The sequence below is a fragment of the Castor canadensis genome, chromosome 1 (assembly GCF_047511655.1).
Source record: "Castor canadensis chromosome 1, mCasCan1.hap1v2, whole genome shotgun sequence".
NCBI lineage: Eukaryota > Metazoa > Chordata > Mammalia > Rodentia > Castoridae > Castor > Castor canadensis.
Window position 1 is genome coordinate 67,643,901 of NC_133386.1, and position 18,200 is coordinate 67,662,100.

General features: G+C 35.3%; 1 non-coding gene across 1 annotated transcript; it reads left to right on the top strand.

Moving 5' to 3' along the window:
• Positions 1–17,967: 17,967 nt before the first annotated feature.
• LOC141416141 (U6 spliceosomal RNA) lies at positions 17,968–18,074 on the top strand. Its single transcript, XR_012441005.1, has one exon. It is a non-coding gene; the product is annotated as a U6 spliceosomal RNA (small nuclear RNA).
• The last annotated feature ends 126 nt before the right edge of the window (positions 18,075–18,200 follow it).

Here is an 18,200-nt window from a genome sequence, read left to right on the forward strand (position 1 = left end):
TATTTTCACTGGAGTAGTTGTAGATTTACTATTACAATAGAAAATGTTACCTAATTTAAACAATCCCACATAAAGTCAAGCATTAGTGTCTTAAAAAATGCTATATCATTTAATATTTTCAAAATATTTTGATATTTACTTCTGAAATATAAAGTGACCCTTCCAATTCTCTTGGTTTGATGTATTGGAAACCACTCAAAAACAGCATAAATTTTATGAATAAAAATTTGTAATTTGTCGCAAATTCAGATTTCAGTAGTTGCAAACATTTCCATAAAGTCATCTTGTATGTGTGTTTCATTCTATACCCTCTTATAAAATAATTTTTTTTGGTGGTAATGTGATTTGAAATCAGGGGCCTCATACTTGCTAGGCAGACACTTGAGCTTCACTCACAGCCCCATTTACTCCTTTTTAAAGGTGGATTGATAACATCTCTATATAACTTTCCTACTGAACTTAAGCAAGTGTTTCTTAAATACTATAATAAATCTATAAAAATTTAAGATTAATAACAATAATTATAGCTGCAACTCTAAACTAATAAAAGCCACATTAAGGTAAGCATTTAAGACTATTCTATAATAATTTTAAATTTGTTATGAATACTGTTTGTTAATTACATTTTGACTATGCTTTATTTTATATATTACCAATTTTATATTTAAGAGCTTCATAAACAAAACTGTGACTGACACAGTGAATAACAATCTACCCTCAGTATTTCATATATTTTCATGGATCTTGTCAAGAGTTTAAACTCTCCATCTTTATCTTATTCTTACGCCAGATTTATTTTGTGAATAATTATGTTTAAAGGGTTATATGGTTTGGATAGGAAGTGCCCCTCAAAAAGACAAACATGTTAAAGACCTGATTGCCAGCTGATGGGCTTTTGAGAGGTTATTGGATCATGAGGTCTCTAAATTAATTATGAATATATCAAGGAGTTCATATCTGAATGGACTGTCAGGAGTTGGGGCTTGGTTGGAAGAAGCATGTCCCTAAGGGTATGCTTGTTTTTTTCTTTTTTGTTGGTACTGTGGTTTGAACTGCAGAGTCTGTCTAGCTAGGCAGGCACTCTACCACTTGAGGTACTCCATCAGCCCTTTTTTTGTGTTTTGGATATTTTTGAGATAAGCTTTCATGAACTATTTGCCTGGGCTAGCTTTTAACCATGATCCTTCTGATTTCTGCCTCCTGAGTAGCTAGGATTATAGGATATTAGTCACAGGTGCCTAGTAGGGTCATGTTTTCGAAAGCTTTTCTGGATGATTCCCTTTTGTTTATCTGTCTCTTGTCCACCATGAGTGAGCCTTTGCTCTGCCACAAGCTTACTGCCATGATGTACAGAGTCACCACTGGGCTTGAGAATCAACTGAGCCAAGTGACCACATGCTGATACCATGAAACCATGAGACAAATTAAATCCTTCCCTCTTTAAGTTATTTTCTCAACTTTTGTCACAATGATGAAAAAGTGACTAACATATAAGATAAATAAGACCAAAATAGCACATATAAAAATAAATTTAACTATTTTTGCACTACCTTTATGGCAAATTTAGGATTTATTATTCATTACTCTAATCATTAATAGTAATTTTGATAATGAAATGCAGACCTAATAATTAAACCTGGATGCTAGGTTTATTTTTTATTTTTTATTTTTCATTTTTCTTTTATTATTCATATGTGCATACAAGGCTTGGTTCATTTCTCCTCCCTGCCCCCACCCCCTCCCTTACCACCCACTCCGCCCCCTCCCTCTCCCCCCTCAATACCCAGCAGAAACTATTTTGCCCTTATTTCTAATTTTGTTGTAGAGAGAGTATAAGCAATAATAGGAAGGAACAAGGGTTTTTGCTGGTTGAGATAAGGATAGCTATACAGGGCATTGACTCACATTGATTTCCTGTGCGTGGGTGTTACCTTCTAGGTTAATTCTTTTTGATCTAACCTTTTCTCTAGTACCTGTTCCCCTTTTCCTATTGGCCTCAGTTGCTTTAAGGTATCTGCTTTAGTTTCTCTGCGTTAAGGGCAACAAATGCTAGCTAGTTTTTTAGATGTCTTACCTATCCTCACCCCTCCCTTGTGTGCTCTCACTTTTATCATGTGCTCATAGTCCAATCCCCTTGTTGTGTTTGCCCTTGATCTAATGTCCACATATGAGGGAGAACATACGATTTTTGGTCTTTTGAGCCAGGCTAACCTCACTCAGAATGATGTTCTCCAATTCCATCCATTTACCAGCGAATGATAACATTTCGTTCTTCTTCATGTCTGCATAAAATTCCATTGTGTATAGATACCACATTTTCTTAATCCATTCGTCAGTGCTGGGGCATCTTGGCTGTTTCCATAACTTGGCTATTGTGAATAGTGCCGCAATAAACATGGATGTGCAGGTGCCTCTGGAGTAACAGTCTTTTGGGTATATCCCCAAGACTGGTATTGCTGGATCAAATGGTAGATCGATGTCCAGCTTTTTAAGTAGCCTCCAAATTTTTTTCCAGAGTGGTTGTACTAGTCTACATTCCCACCAACAGTGTAAGAGGGTTCCTTTTTCCCCACATCCTCACCAACACCTGTTGTTGGTGGTGTTGCTGATGATGGCTATTCTAACAGGGGTGAGGTGGAATCTTAGCGTGGTTTTAATTTGCATTTCCTTTATTGCTAGAGATGGTGAGCATTTTTTCATGTGTTTTCTGGCCATTTGAATTTCTTCTTTTGAGAAAGTTCTGTTTAGTTCATGTGCCCATTTCTTTATTGGTTCATTAGTTTTGGGAGAATTTAGTTTTTTAAGTTCCCTGTATATTCTGGTTATCAGTCCTTTGTCTGAAGTATAGTTGGCAAGTATTTTCTCCCACTCTGTGGGTGTTCTCTTCAGTTTAGATTCCATTTCTTTTGATGAACAGAAGCTTTTTAGTTTTATGAGGTCCCATTTATCTATGCTATCTCTTCGTTGCTGTGCTGCTGGGGTTTCATTGAGAAAGTTCTTACCTATACCTACTAATTCCAGAGTATTTCCTACTCTTTCTTGTATCAACTTAAGAGTTTGGGGTCTGATATTAAGATCATTGATCCATTTTGAGTTAATCTTGGTATAGGGTGATATACATGGATCTAGTTTCAGTTTTTTGCAGACTGCTAACCAGTTTTCCCAGCAGTTTTTGTTGAAGAGGCTGCTATTTGTCCATCGTATATTTTTAGCTCCTTTGTCAAAGATAAGTTGGTTATAGTTGTGTGGCTTCATATCTGGATCCTCTATTCTGTTCCACTGGTCTTCATGTCTGTTTTTGTGCCAGTACCATGCTGTTTTTATTGTTATTGCTTTGTAATATAGTTTGAAGTCAGGTATTGTGATACCTCCTGCATTGTTCTTTTGACTGAGTATTGCCTTGGCTATTCATGGCCTCTTGTGTTTCCATATAAATTTAACAGTAGATTTTTCAATCTCTTTAATGACTGTCATTGGAATTTTGATGGGAATTGCATTAAACATGTAGATTACTTTTGGGAGTATCGACATTTTTACTATGTTGATTCTACCAATCCATGAGCATGGGAGATCTCTCCACTTTCTATAGTCTTCCTCAATCTCTTTCTTCAGAAGTGTATAGTTTTCCTCGTAGAGGTCTTTCACATGTTTTGTTAGGTTTACACCTAGGTATTTGATTTTTTTTGAGGCTATTGTAAATGGAATTGTTTTCATACATTCTTTTTCCGTTTGCTCATTGTTAGTGTATAGAAATGCTAATGATTTTTCTATGTTGATTTTATATCCTGCTACCTTGCTATAGCTATTGAAGATGTCTAGAAGCTTCTGAGTAGAGTTTGTTGGGTCTTTAAGGTATAGGATCATGTCATCTGCAAATAGGGATATTTTGACAGTTTCTTTACCTATTTGTATTCCTTTTATTCCTTCTTCTTGCCTAATTGCTCTGGCTAGGAATTCCAGTACTATGTTGAATAAGAGTGGAGATAGTGGGCATCCTTGTCTGGTTCCTGATTTTAGAGGGAATGGTTTTAATTTTTCTCCGTTAAGTATAATCCTGGCTGTAGGTTTGTCATATATAGTTTTTATAATGTTGAGGAACTTTCCTTCTATTCCTAGTTTTCTTAAAGCTTTTATCATGAAATGATGTTGGATCTTATCAAAGGCTTTTTCTGCATCTATTGAGATGATCAAGTGGTTTTTGTCTTTGCTTCTGTTAATGTGGTTTATTATGTTTATTGATTTTCATATATTGAACCACCCCTGCATCCCTGGGATGAAGCCTACTTGGTCATGGTGAATAATCTTTTTGATGTGTTGCTGACTTCGGTTTGCCATTATTTTGTTGAGGATTTTTGCATCAATGTTCATTAAGGAGATTGGCCTATAGTTCTCCTTTTTGGAGGTGTCTTTGCCTGGTTTTGGGATAAGTGTATTACTGGCTTCATAAAATGTGTTTGGCAGTTTTCCTTCCTTTTCTATTTTGTGGAACAGTTTAAGGAGGATTGGTATCATTTCTTCTTTAAAGGTCTGATAGAATTCAGCAGAGAATCCATCAGGTCCTGGACTTTTCTTTTGGGGGAGACTCTTGATTGCTGCTTCAATTTCATTTTGTGTTATAGGTCTATTCAGGTGATTAATTTCCTCTTGGTTCAGTTTTGGATGATCATATGTATCTAGAAATCTGTCCATTTCTTTTAGATTTTCAAATTTATTTTGGATATAGGTTCTCAAAGTAGTCTCTGATGATTTCCTGGACTTCCATGGTGTTTGTTATCTCCCCTTTTGCATTCCTACTTCTCCTAATTTGGGTTTTTTCTCTCCTCATTTTAGTCAGGTTTACCAGGGGTCTATTTATCTTGTTCATTTTTTCAAAGAACCAACTTTTTGTTTCATTAATTCTTTGTATGGTTTTTTTGGTTTCTATTTCGTTGATTTCAGCTCTTATTTTTATTATTTCTCTCCTTCTATTTGTTTTGGGATTTGCTTGTTCTTGTTTTTCTAGGAGTTTGAGATGTATCATTAGGTCATTGATTTGGGATCTTTCAATCTTTTTAATATATGCACTCATGGCTATAAACTTTCCTCTCAGGACTGCCTTAGCTGTGTCCCATAGGTTCCAGTAGGTTGTGTTTTCATTTTCATTGACTTCTAGGAACTTTTTAATTTCCTCTTTTATTGCATCGATGATCCATTCTTCATTAAGTAATGAGTTATTTAGTTTCCAGCTGTTTGCATGTTTTTTGTCTTTACTTTTGTTGTTGAGTTCTACTTTTACTGCATTGTGGTCAGATAGTATGCACGGTATTATTTCTATTTTCTTATATTTGTTGAGGCTTGCTTTGTGCCCTAGGATATGATCTATTTTGGAGAAGGTTCCATGGGCTGCTGAGAAGAATGTATATTGTGTAGAGGTTGGATGAAATGTTCTGTAGACATCTACTGGGTCCACTTGATCCATTGCATATTTTAGATCTTGGATTTCTTTATTGATTTTTTTGTTTGGATGACCTATCTATTGATGATAATGGAGTGTTAAAGTCTCCCACAACCACTGTGTTGGCGTTTATATATGCTTTTAGGTCTTTCAGGGTATGTTTGATGAAATTGGGTGCGTTGACATTGGGTGCGTACAGATTGATGATTATTATTTCCTTTTGGTCTATTTCCCCTTTTATTAGTATGGAATGTCCTTCTTTATCTCATTTGATCAATGTAGGTTTGAAGTCTACTTTGTCAGAGATAAGTATTGCTACTCCTGCCTGTTTTCGGGGGCCATTGGCTTGGTAAATCTTCTTCCAGCCTTTCATCCTAAGCATATGCTTATTTCTGCCGGCGAGATGAGTCTCCTGTAAGCAACAAATTGTTGGATCTTCTTTTTTAATCCATTTTGTCAAGCGGTGTCTTTTGATGGATGAATTAAGTCCATTAACATTAAGCGTTAGTACTGATAGGTATGTGGTGATTCCTGCCATTTACTTGTCTTAGTTGTTTGAAGGTTTGATTGTGTGTACCTAACTTGATGTTACTCTCTACTGTCTTGCTTTTTCTATCCTGTGGTTTGGTGCTGCCTGCCTTTTCATGGTTAAGTTGGGTGTCACTTTCTGTGTGCAGGATCCCTTGCAGAATCTTTTGTAATGGTGTCTTTGTGGTCACATATTGTTTTAGTTTCTGCTTATCATGGAAGACTTTTATTGCTCCATCTATTTTGAATGATAGCTTTTCTGGGTAGAGTATCCTGGGGTTGAAGTTATTTTCATTCAGTGCCCGGAAGATCTCACCCCACGCTCTTCTTGCTTTTAATGTTTCTGTTGAGAAGTCTGCTGTGATTTTGATGGGTTTACCTTTGTATGTTACTTGTTTTTTCTCTCTTACAGCCTTCAATATTCTTTCCTTAGTTTCTGAACTTGTTGTTTTAATGATGATATGTCGTGGAGTAGTTCTATTTTGATCTGGTCTGTTTGGTGTCCTGGAGTTCTCTTGCATTTGTATGGGAATATCTTTCTCTAGATTCGGGAAATTTCCCGTTATTATTTTGTTGAATGTATTATGGGATGCTAGGTTTAAACTGGAACTTTCCAGGGTAAACCAGACTTGTGATTGTCCTAGGTATCAGGAAATTTTTATGTCAGGAAGTAGAACTTAGTATAGTTACGTACTGGCAATTTTTTTTCAGTAATGGAAGTACCTTGTGGGAGCCAATGGGTTTCATGAAATTAAAAGTATAAGACAAAACAAAGTTTAAATATTAAACAGCAGTTTTAAGATAACTATTTCATTTTTCTAAGTAATTGAGGTTATTAAATCTGGAGAGAAGTAGCAGAATGTCTTCATCAATTGGAGAGGAGGCTGCTGGTCTTACCCTATTTCACTGCAGCAAAGGAAAGCCAGTTCATCCTGCTACCTTAATTCCATCTGGTGTCATCATCACAGGAAAAAAGGCTTTTTAAAATCAATAGCTGCTCTTCATACCCTACATCTACTTTTTTCTATAATTTTTGCTCCAGTTTTATTCATTTTTATCTTTCAAAATTATACCTATTATACCACTTTTCACCTTCAGCCTTTCCTGGTTATCAAGGTGAAAATGTCCATTCTATTAGACCTACTGGAGCATATATTTTTACGTGGTACTATAATTTAAAACATATATTCATGCACACATTATATTTTCCATACACACACATATTATATATGTTCTACACTACATATTTTTAAATATGCATATATATATATACATATATTTAGAGAAAGCTTTTTGAAGAGATATCTTCTATAATTTTCCCTGTCAATTCTATTTCTTCTCCTAAAATAGAGTTTAACCAATACTGATTTAAGAGCAAAATAATGGGTCATTAAGACCTATCTACAAGAATACTTTTTTTCCTGAGACTTACAAGACACAGATGCAAGATTCCACTGCATAATCATTTTCCAAAAACTTAAGATCATTTGGGATCTGGGAACAATGTAAAGAGTCTGTTGAACTTTGGAAAAATGTTTATCAGAATACTATGACAATCTTCTCAATGCAGATACCTAAAGTAATCTAAAGCATACCAGAATTCTTAATTATTTTTAAATACAATAGGGAAATATATATGTTAGGTTAAAGGTTTGGGCTTTAGGGCTTTTCTACATCCTGAATCTCATCACTAGAAGCATAAAATTTCAAAGTTTTAGTGATCCATAAAATTAATCTTTCCCAAAATGTCACCCTTTCCAATCTCTTGTTGATGTACTAATTTACTGGACAATATACTAGAAAGATGATTACTCTAATTCACCTCCTTATATCCAGTAATGAGAACCACTTAAGGAAGCTTCTTCAATTTACAGACAGTTAATCGGCTCTTGGACTAATTTGGAAGACTTCAGTACCGTTTGTGTCTATATGTGTGAGAAATTTGACTCTATTCCTTAACATTTCTTGAAATTTAATACTTTTCCAATACTTGTTTACATTCAGATTACTTAGCCTGTTGTTTTGGGATGGTAGAGCAGAATGAAAATTATAAATGTATCTTAACAGGGAATTGACCAGCTTAGCTTTTAAGGATGAGGTTATAGATGTAGTAGGTATTAATAAATGTAAATGAGAATTGTAAGTCATACTTCTACTCCCCAGAGACCAGCTCATTATTTTCTGCTCTTAGAAAAGATTCTGGAGAAAGTAAAGACAACTTAGATGCTAGTGTGAGTCCTTGCGGGGTGCAGGTATGTCTAAGTCCCAGTTTTTTGTTATGATGGAAGGCAAATAAAAGTCTGAATAATTTTGAGTAATCCATGTACAGTGAAGATAAATGACTCACCTTCTCTCACTCCCATTCCCAGTAAAGGCTGAGCTTGTAAAATCTGTATCTCTTAGAAACCAGTCTAAGAAAGCACTGAGAATGGATCTTGAGATATAAAGAGAAAATGTCTAATAAAAAATGTAGCAGGAATATGAACAGGTTGAAAGCTTAATTGGAATTCACGGTCATCAATTCAAACAAATACAGTTGGTGAGAATATACTTTCTTCTATAGTACAAACATTAACTTTCACTTATCCTTGGTATACTGCAGAATAATCAGGTAATTTGAGTATTGTCAGATTAGTTTCATAGTTGACAAAAGAAAGTAGTGGTTATGGAGAAGATATACTACTCTTGAGTATACCAAATGACATTGAGTATACTACTGAACTAAGATAATAAAAGAGAAAGATAAGACAGTGAGTTTCTCCTATTCCACCTTAGCATAGAGTAAATAATTTGGAGTTAACATTGACGTTGGAGAACTTTAAACTTAGGACACTAGAACTAAGTGAGCAGAAAAGTGATACATTTTATATTGCAAATTTGTAATTTGAGATTTATTTGAAGAAAGTTTTTGAAAGAGACACACTTCTTGGAAATTCAGTCAAGTGTTTTGTTGAGATGTTAGTATAATGAATTCCAGGATATTTCCAGATAATGCTTCCTTCTATTAAGCATTAATTTTTAAGGGAGGAAATAGACTGCAAGATAAACATGTGGTGTTACTGCACCCACAGGACAAATAGTTGAAAGGTCCTGATCGTGTGTGTGTATGTGTGTGTGTCCTTCCAGGAATTTTAACATAAGAATGACACTTAACTGATTTTCACTTATCAATGGTGCTAATTCCTCTTTAAGGCAGGGAGAAAATTGTCAATACATACAGTAGTTAAAAGCATGCATGAAGTATTCAATATATATTTGCTGCATAAAAATGTATGCCACAAAATAAATATTACAAATTTCAGAAATAATGAGAAAATCATAATGAAAATGCTTGTTCATTCATTGCTATTCTTACTAAGCTATACACGAACATGATTACAAAGATTCTATGTCTTAAAGTCTTACAGTTTCATAACAATGAAACTATGTTTCCACTATGTTGATCTATTTATTTCCAATAAATGTAAATTTATAGAACAATTCCTTAGAGAAGAAGACAAAACCCTTAATGTAAGACCTATGTCAACCAGGTGCTTATACTACACTTGACATTAGAAATGCATAAGAAAAGAGTAGCCTTAAAAATATAACATGGTTTCTTTCACTTCAGTTACTTTTCCAGTATTATGTTCACCTATTAACTTTACACATCATAGAGAAATGTTGCTTAACATTTTGGTGCAAAATTATGACTTAATCAAAATGTACTAATCTTTTCTCTTCAGTGCCTTCCTTTCAAACGTTGAGTAAACTTAAATTAATATTAACCATTTTCCTCTTTCTTTCTTCTCTCTCTCTCTCTCTCTCTTTTCTTCTTTCCTCCATCCCTCCCTCCCTTCTTCCTTCCTTCCTTCCCCTCCTTTGTCTCTTTGTTTTTTGTTTGTTTTATTTTTGTGTGTATGTGCTTGGGATTGAATACAGAGCTTTGGGCATGCTAGGCAAGTGCTCCACCACTGAGGTACAATTCAGTCCAAGTAGGAACTAATATTGGAGTAACACAACAAGAAGTAGAAAGCATGTAATATGTGGAAAGAGGTTTTAATCTTAGATTCATCACTTAATAACTACATAACCTTGAACAAAATGTTTCATCCCTAGTTATCATCCTTATGATGAAATTAAAATATTACTCATGCAAAGTTATTGAGAAGCATAGAAAATAATATTTTAGGCAAGCTATTTTCTATGGATTTATGTATTGTATGTATTACAAAATTGATGTGCTGTTCATGGAGAAGATGTATTTAGAGTTAATAACAAAATGATTGGTGAAGACCTATGAAATCTGACAGGCATCTAGAATTAAGGAAAATAATTTTTAAATATTTAGATAACAATAGCCTCCTAACTATGGATTATGATTACAAGTGGGGAAATAATACAAGGCAAATGGGTGATTCTAAAGCAAAATAAACAGTAAAATATCTGTTTAATATTTTGGCCATGTAATAAATTTGATCGGATTATTTGCTCAGTAAGATGCTCAGCACTATTTGTCACATTGATACATCCCCATACATATATATACATATATACGTATGTGTGTGTGTGTGTATTCATTAGAATTGCCAAAATTAAAAGTACTGACCATATCAAGTGTTGGCAAATGTACAGTCAAACTGGCACTTTCTTACTGGGCAAGTGGGACTGTGACATCATATAACCACTTTGTAAAAGTTTTTTTTCTTTATTCATATATTCATATGTGCACACATTTTTTGGGTCATTTCTCCCCCCCCATCCCCCCACCCTAACTTGTCATCCAACCCCCTTGCTTCCAGAAAGAACCTGTTCTGCCCTTTTCTCCACTTTTGTTGAAGAGAAGACATAAGCAATAATAAGAAAGAAAAAACATTTTTGCAAGCTAACATAAGGATACCTATACAGAGAGATTCCTAGCATTGCTTCCATGCATAAGTGTATTACAAGTTGAATTGATTCATCTCTATCTGACCTTTTCACTACTCCTTGTCACCTTTCCACATCAACTTCTGTCATCTTAAGCTTACTACTGTATTAGCTCTTCTGCTGTGGGGACATCAAAGATTTTTAAGTTTTGGGTTTCCTACATATCCCCATTCTTCCCATATGTGCTCTCCTTAGCATGTGACCCAAGTCCAACAACATCATTGCCTTAGCACTAGATCTAAAGTCCATAGAACATAGGATTTTTGGTCTTCTGAGCATGGCTAACCTTGTCCAGGATTTTTTACTTGTAAAAAATCTAGTTCCATCCATTTACTTGTAAATGATAAGATTTCATTCTTCTTCATGCCTGAGTAAAATTCCATTGTGTATAAATACCACATTTTCTTAATCCACTTGAGAGTAGTGGGGCATCTTGGCTGTTTCCATAGCTTGGCTATTGTGAATAGTGCTGCAGTAAACATGGGTATGCAGGTGCCTCTGGAGTAACCTGAGTTGCATACCTTTGAGTATATCCCCAGGAGTGGGATTGATGGATCATATGGCAGATCAATGTTTTGATTTTTAAGAAGCCTCCATATTGTTTTCCATAGTGGTTGCACCAGCTTCCACTCCCATCAACAGTGTACAAGAGTTCCTTTTTTCCCACATCCTCACCAATACCTGTTGTTGGTGATGTTTTTGATGATGGCTTTTCTAACAAGGGTGAAGTGGAATCTTAGTGTGGTTGTTTTGATTTGCATTGCCTTTATGGCCAGAGATGGTGAGCATTTTTTCATGTGTTTTTTGGCCATTTGAATTTCTTCTTTTGAAAAAGTTGCCCTTTTCTTTATTGGTTCATTGATTTTGGAGGAGTTTAGTTTTTTGTTTAGTTCAGTTGCCCATTTCTTTATTGGTTCATTGATTTTGGAGGAGTTTAGTTTTTTGAGCTCCCTGTATATTCTCATTATCACTCCTTTGTCTGATGTATGGCTAGCAAATATTTTCTCCCACTCTGTGGGTGGTCTCTTCAGTTTAGAGACCATTTCTTTTGTTGAGCAGAAGCTTTTTAATTTTATATAGTCCCATTAGTCCATCCTTTCTCTTAGTTGCTGAGCTGCCGGGGTTCAATTGAGGAAGTCCTTGCCTATACCTATTAGTTCCAGAGTGTTTCCTGCTCTTTCCTGTAGTAACTTCAGAGTTTCAGTCTGATAGTAAAGTATTTGATCCATTTTAAATTGATACTAGTACAGGGTGATAAACATGGATTTATTTTCAGGTTTTGCAGGTAGATAACCACTTTCCCAGTAACATTTCTTGAAGACGTTGTCTTTTCTCTATCATATGTCTTTTTTCACAATGCTGATTCTACCAATCCATGACCACAGGAGATCTCTCCACCTTCTGTAGTCTTCCTCTATCTCTTTCTTCAGAGGTTTGTAGTTCTTCATGTAGAAGTCATTCACATACTTTATTAAGTTTACTCATTTTTTTTCAGGCTATTGTGAATGGAACTGTTTCCATATATTCTTTCTCAGTTGTTCATTATAGGTGTATAGAAAAGCTAATGATTTTTGTTAAGTTGATTTTGTTTCCTGCCACCTTGTTGTAGCTGTTTATGGTGTCTAGGAGTTTTGGGTAGAGTTTTTTGGGTCTTTAAGATATAAGATTATGTTGTCTGCAAATAAGAATATTTTGACAGTTTCTTTACCTATTTGTATTCTTTTTATTTCTTCTTCTTGCCTAATTGCTCTGTCTAGGAATTCCAGTACAATGTTGAATAGGAGTGAGGAGAGTAGGGAATCTTGTCTTGTTCTTGATTTTAGTGGAAATGGTTTCACTTTTTCTCCATTAAGTTTGATGTTGGCTCTAAGTTTGTCATATATAGCCTTTACGATGTTGAGGTACATTCCTTCTAGTCCTAGTTTTATTAGATCTTTTATCATGAAGTGGTTTTGGATATTATATAAGGCTTTTTCTACATCTATTGAGATGATCAAGTGGTTTTTGTCTTGGTTCTATTGATGTGCTGTTTTACATTTATAGATTTGAGTATGTTGAATCACCCTTGCATCCCTGGGATGAAGCCGACTTGGTCGTGGGGAATGATTTTTCTGATATGCTGTTGGATTCGGTTTGCCATTATTTTGTTGAGGATTTTCCATCAATGTTCATTAAGGACCCTGGCCTGAAGTTCTCCTTTTTGGAGGTGTCTTTGTCGGGTTTTGAGATGAGTGTAATGCTGGCTTCATAGAATGAGTTAGGCATTGTTCCTTCCCTTTCTATTTCATGGAAAAGTTTAAGGAGACTTGATATTAGTTCTTCTTCAATGGTGTGATAGAATTAACCTGAGAATCCATCAGGTCCTGGACTTTTCTTTTTTGGGAGACTCTTTATTGCTGCTTCAATTTCATTTTGTGTTATAGATCTACTCAGGTGATTAATATCCTCTTGGTTAAATTTTAGGTGGTCATAATTATCTAGAAATTTGTCCATTTCATCAAGATTTTCAAATTTATTTGAATATAAGTTCTGAAAGTAGTCTGATTATTCCATGGATTTCTGTGGTGTTTATTGTTATCTCTGCTTTTGCATCTGATTTTACTGATTTGGGTATTTTCCCTCCTCATTTTAGTCAGGTTCGCCAGGAGTTGGTCAATCTTGTTTATTTTTCCAAAGAACCAGCTTTTTGTTTTGTTGATTCTTTGTATGGTTTTTTTTTTGTTTGTTTCTATTTCATTAATTTAAGCCCTTATTTTATTATTTATTTCCTTATGCTTGTTTTGACTTTTGATTGTTCTTATTTTTCTAGGAGTTGGAGATTTAGCATTAGGTCAGTGATTTGAGATTTTTCTGTGCTTTTAATATATGCAATGATGACTATAAACTTTCCTCTTAGGATTGCCTTTGCTGTGTCCCATAGGTTCTGGTAGGTCATGCTTTCATTTTCATTAACTTCCAGCAACCTTTTAATTTCCTCTTTTATTTCATCAATGACCCACTGATCGTGAATGTGTTGTTCAGCTTCCAATTTTTAGAATGTTTTCTGCTGTTGTTTTTGTTGCTGAGTTCTACTTTTAATGCATTGTGATAAGATAGAATGCATGGGGTTATTCTATTTTCTTCTATTTGCTGAGGCTTGCTTTGTGCACTAAGATATGATCAGTTTTGGAGAAATTTCCATGGGCTGCTGAAAGGAATGTATATTGTGCAGAATTTGGATAAAATATTCTGTAGACATCAGCTAGGTCCATTTGATCTATGGTGTGATTTAGTTCTAGAATTATTTCATTGATTTTTTTTGTTTGGATGACTGATCTATTGGTGATAGGGGGGTATTAAAGTCTCCCACTACCATGGTGTTGGAATCTATATATGTTTTTAGGTCCTTCAGAGTATGTCTGATGAAATTGGGTGCACTGATGTTGGGTGCACATAGGTTTATAATTGTTATTTCCTTGGAGTATTTTCCTTTTATTAGCATGGAATGTCCTTCTTTATCTCATTTGATCAATGTAAGTTTGAAGTATACTTTGTCTGAGATAAGTATTGCTACTCCTGCCTGTTTTCAGGGGCCACTGGCTTGGTAAATCTTCACCCACAGCCAGTGCTTGCTTCTATCAATGAGATGAGTCTCCTGTGAGCAACAGATTGTTGGATCTTCCTTTTCATCCAGTTTGTCAGATGGTGTCTTTTGATGGGAGAGTTAAAGTCTGTTAACATTCAGTGTTAGTATTGATAGGTATGTGGTGATTCCTATCAATTAGTTTTTTTGTTGTTTAAGGGTTTAACTGTGTGCAGCTGAATCAATGTTACTCTCTGATTCCTTGTCTTTTTTTCTCCTGTGGTTTGGTACTGCCTGTTATTTCATGGTTTTGTATGCCTTCATTTTCTGTGTGCAGAATTCCTTGAAGAATCTATTGTAGTCATGGATTGGTGGTAATATGTTGTTTTAGATTCTGCTTATCATGGAAAATTTTTATTGCTACATCTATTTGAATGATAGTTTTGTGGAGTGGAGTATCCTACATTTGAACTTATTTTCATTCAGTGCCTGGAATACCTCACTCCATGCTCTTCTTGCTTGTAAGGTTTCTGTTGAGAAATCTGCTGTGATTTTGATGAGTTTACTTTTGTATGTTATTTATTTTTTTCTTTCTTACAGCCTTCAATATTCTTTCTCTATTCTCTGTGCTTGTTGTTTTAATGATACTATGTTGTGGAGTAGTTCTATTTTGGTCAAGTCTGTTTGGTGTTCTGGAGGCTTCCTGAACCTGAATGGGCATAGCATTCACTAGGTTTGGGAAATTTTCTGTTATGATTTTGTTGAATATATTACAAATCCCTTTTGCTTGCATCTCTTCTCCTTCTTCAATGCCCATGATTCTCAGGTTTGGTCTTTTGATGTAGTTGGTTAATTCTTGCATATTCCTTTCACAGGTCTTGAGTTGTTTGACTAATAGCTCTTTAGTGTTTCCTTTAATTTCCATTTTATCTTCAAGTTCTGAGATTCTGACTTCTGCTTGTGCTAGTCTGCTGGTGTGGCTTTTCATTGTGTCTTCAATTTCTGTTTCATTCTTTTTTATGAGGTTTTCTATATCATGGGTCACTTTCTCTTTAATATTGTCTATTTTCATATTTAATTCATTTACCTCTCTATTTATAGTGTTCTCTGCTTCACTTTGGTGTTTATTTAAGGCTCCTATTTGTTTCTGTGTCTTCTTGTATTCTTTATTTTTGGTGTCTTGAAATTCTTGAGTACCTCTTGTACTTTTGGGTCAACAATGTCTAGTAACATCTCCATGAAAATTTCAGTGATTGCTTGCACGATTTCTTCTTTCTGAGTGTTCTTGTGGGCATCTTTGCATTCCATGGTGTCATTTATCTTTGTTTTTTTGGAATCCAGAACTGGGTATGCTTTTTCTTCATTTTTCTGAATCCTATTTTGGGGGGAGAATGATTTTCATCCCTTTTTCGTCTTCCCATTGGTCCACTTGGTACTGGGCAACTATGTTCTTGATAGGCTGATTAGTGGTTTCAGTCACTTGTTTTCTTTCCCTTGGCTTAATTTTGTGTTGTGGCTGTATTGGGTTTGTAGCTAAGTGTTTGTGTGTTTTTCTGTCCCTGGTCTGGGTGTAATTTAGTATTTGCTAATTCACAATAGTAAAACTAACAACAACAACAAAAACCCAAAGAAATCAACATGGAGAGATGAACAAACACAAACAAACAAGAAATAGCAAAGAAACAAACAGCTAAACAAGCAAGCAAAAATTGCAGGTTCAGGAACAATAGAATTTCAGTCTTATTTTAAGTTCTGGTGTTACTCTTCCAGCATCCAATCCTGGTGTTGGTATTTAAGCAGAAGCTCTGTCATAGTCTCACCAGGTGATTCGATAGTGTTTTTTTTTTCTGTCTTTCAAAAGCAGCTGCTTGGTCATGTCCTCCCTTAGTAGGGTGTGGTAGTTTGTATGTTGTCCTCATTTTCCAGAATCAGCTCTGTAGCCCACCAGCTGTCCTGCTTTGGAATTGGGTTTTCACTGTGCTTGATTACTGGGGTCTTCTTTCTGCAATTACCTCACCCCCATTTCTCTGGGGCAAGGTAGTGATCTGTCAGCCAGCCCCTTACTGTCAGTGTGTTGTGATGGTTTGCTGATTATTTTTCAATTTCGTAGTGTTGTTTGATTTTCAATGTTGCTCACTGGCTGAGGAGATGAGCTTTGTGGACTGCTTCCTGCCCTATTTCAGGCAGCAGCTTATCACCCGCCCACTGTCAGCCCTTCTGCCTTTCCAGGCTTTATGTAATGAACGTTCATGCAGAGATCATCTCCTCGCCTCTTTCCCCTTCTCAGGTGTGCTTTAAGCAACTCTGCCTGTCTGCTGTGTGTTAGTTTTCAGTTTCTTGTTTATTGGTTTTTTTGGGTTTTTTTCTGCAGGGAGGGGGTCAATCTGCCCGGAGTCTATGCCAGTTTATCCTAGGAGTGGCTGGGGGAATACTGTGTGATTCTTGGTGCTCACCTGCTGGTCTGCCAAATGTCTACCAAGCAGGTTTGGAGCCAGAATCTTGCTGTGCAGCAGCCCTCCTGTTTTTTCAGTATAATGTGTCATGGAGAAGCTTTCCACAGGCTAGGGGTTCAGGGTGTCAAAGTTTTGATTCTCCTTGCTTCTTTATTTCCACCAAGTGTGGCTCAGCATCTGAGTGAGGTTTTGAAGTCACAGAGCTTACCCTGTCTGCTTCTGTGCCCTAGTCACCATCTTGGATCTCTCTGTAAAAATGGTTTGATGGTTATTGAGTATTTAAGGAAAAACTTCACCATATGCTATGAGTATTCAACACTTAGATATTTATTCAAAAGTAATTTTTGCATATGTCCATTTTAAAAGTTGTACAAAAATGTTCATAACATTTTATTTGTGATAGTCAAAACCCAAAAAAATCCAAATTACTTTTGACAGATAAATATCCATTTATCTACATACTATCCTATCAAGGTGGTATGTAGTACTGTAGTACTATGAGGATCAGTGAAAAAGAATGTACTATTGACATATGTGACATGAGATAATAATTATGTTGAGTGCAGAAGCCAGAAAAAGAGTATATTATTATATATTTGTATAAAATTTTAGGAAATGAATAAATATTATCCAGAAAATAGACAATTAATATAGAGGAACAGAAAGTGGACTGATAGTTACTTGGAGAGAAAAGATGGTGGAAAGGGTCACAAACAGCTACAAGGTTACTTTTGTGGTGATAATTGTAATCATTATCATGACTGTAAGGATGATTTCACAGATCAAGTGCTTATAAAATTTTATACTTTAAAAATTTCTTGCTGCAAATCAATTATACCACAGAAAAATATACGTAATTCCAGCAGGAATTTACATCATGAAGAAACAATGAGTATCATAAAATTTAAAATAATGTTTGGAATCATACAGTAAAGAATTACCTGAGGTCTAAGCATTGTGTGAATATGAAGAAGAATATTTTCTTTTTGCTAAATTCTGATTGCATCCAACCTGAACATATAGAAAAAAAATATTTCTTTCAAAGTAAAAAGAAGTAGAAGAACATGTAAAGGTAGAATACAGTTCTTACCTTGTCAACACATATGCTAAAATTGGAAAAACACAGAGAAGATTAGCATGGCTCCTGTACAAGGATGACATGCAAATTTTTGAAATGCACAATATTTTAATCTTTTACAAAATTGCAGAGCAGGATGGTAGAACATATCCTGTCTGGGGAAGGGTTGGTACCAGTGGGAGAGAAGAGAATGTGAGGAAGGGTGTGGGAGGGTGAATATTGTGCACACATATGTAA